At 36.2% G+C, this 1,745-nt stretch overlaps 1 long non-coding RNA gene across 1 annotated transcript in view; it reads left to right on the top strand.

Annotated features, from left to right (window-relative positions):
• Nucleotides 1-1,600: 1,600 nt before the first annotated feature.
• The window catches only part of LOC114891940, a 461-nt gene continuing 316 nt past the window's right edge, over nucleotides 1,601-1,745 (top strand). Inside the window, exon 1 of the long non-coding RNA XR_003792642.1 lies at nucleotides 1,601-1,701. This is a non-coding gene — a long non-coding RNA (uncharacterized LOC114891940). The remainder of the gene's footprint in view (nucleotides 1,702-1,745) is intronic.

Genomic DNA, 1,745 nt, shown 5'->3' with positions numbered 1-1,745 from the left:
CCTCCACCAGGAAGCCTACACAGCCACTGAACCACCCTCACCCACTGGAGATAAACACAAAAATAGCAGGAATGATGAACCTGCAGCCTGCGCAAAGGAGACCCCAAACAGAGTAACTTAAACAAAACGAGAAGACAGAGAAATATGTAGCAGATAAAGAAGCAAGGTAAAAACCCACCAGACCAAACAAATGAAAGGGAAATAGGCAGTCTACCTGAAAAAGTATTCAGAGTAATGATAGTAAAGATCCAAAATCTCTGAAATAGAATGGAGAAAATACAAGAAACGTTTAACAAGGACCTAGAAGAACTAAAGAGCAAACAAACGATGATGAACAACAAAAGAAATGAAATTTAAAATTCTCTACAAGGAATCAATAGCAGAATAACTGAGGCATAAGAATGGATAAGTGACCTGGAACATAGAATGGTGGAAATAACTGCCACAGAGCAGAATAAAGAGAAAAGAATGAAAAGAATTGAGGACAGTCTCAGAGACCTCTGGGACAACATTAAACACACCAACATTCAAATTACAGTGGTCCCAGAAGAAGGAGAGGAAAAGAAAGTGTCTGAGAAAATATATGACGAGATTACAGTTGAACACTTCCCTGACATGTGAAAGGAAATAAGTTCAGGAAGCACAAAGAGTCCCGTACAGGATAAATTCAAGGAGAAACATGTCAAGACACATATTAATCAAACTATCAAAAATTAAATACAAAGAAAAAAATATTAAAATCAGCAAGGGAAAAGCAAGAAATAACATACAAGGGAATGCCCATAAGGTTAACAGCTGATCTTCCAGCAGAAACACTGCAAGGCAGAAGGGAGTGACAGGACATATTTAAAGTGCTGAAAGGGAAAAACCTACAACCAAGATTCCTCTACCCAGCAAGGATCTCATTCAGATTCGACAGAGAAATTCAAAGATTTACAGACAAGCAAAAGTTAAGAATATTCAGCATTACCAAACCAGCTTTACACCAAATGCTAAAGGAACTTCTCTAGGCAGGAAACACAATAAAAGGAAAAGACCTACAAAAACAAACCCAAAACAATTAAGAAAATGGTAATAGGAACATACATATCAATAATTACCTTAAATGTTAATGGATTAAATGCTCCAACCAAAAGACACAGACTGTCTGAATGGGTACAAAAACAAGACCAATATATGTGCTGTCTATAAGAGACCCACTTCAGACCTAGGGACACATACAGACTGAAAGTGAGGGGATAGAAAAAGATAAACCATGCAAAGAGAAATCAAAACAAAGCTAGAGTAGCAATTCTCAAATCAGATAAAATAGACTTTAAAATAAAGACTATCAAGGGATCAATCCAAGAAGATGATATAACAACTGTAAATATTTATGCACCCAACATAGGAACACCTCAATACATAAGGCAAATGCTAACAGCCATAAAATGGGAAATCAACAGTAACACAGCAATAGTAGGGGACTTTAACACCCCACTTTCACCAATGGACAGATCATCCAAAATGAAAATAAGGAAACACAAGCTTTAAATAACAAATTAGACCAGATACACTTAATTGATATTTATAAGACAGTCCAACCAAAAACAACAGAATACACTTTCCTCTGAAGCGCACATGGAACATTCTCCAGGATAGATCATATCTTGGGTCACAAATCAAGCCTTGGTAAATTTAAGAAAATTGAAATTGTATCAGGTATCTTTCCTTATCACAACACTATGAGACTAGATATCAATTAC

This window comes from Monodon monoceros, unplaced genomic scaffold, assembly GCF_005190385.1.
Source record: "Monodon monoceros isolate NGI ecotype Baffin Bay Population unplaced genomic scaffold, NGI_Narwhal_1 Super_Scaffold_12, whole genome shotgun sequence".
NCBI classification, from domain to species: Eukaryota; Metazoa; Chordata; class Mammalia; order Artiodactyla; family Monodontidae; genus Monodon; species Monodon monoceros.
Note: the sequence above shows the minus strand (reverse complement) of the source record. Positions and strands in the feature narration are given on the sequence as shown.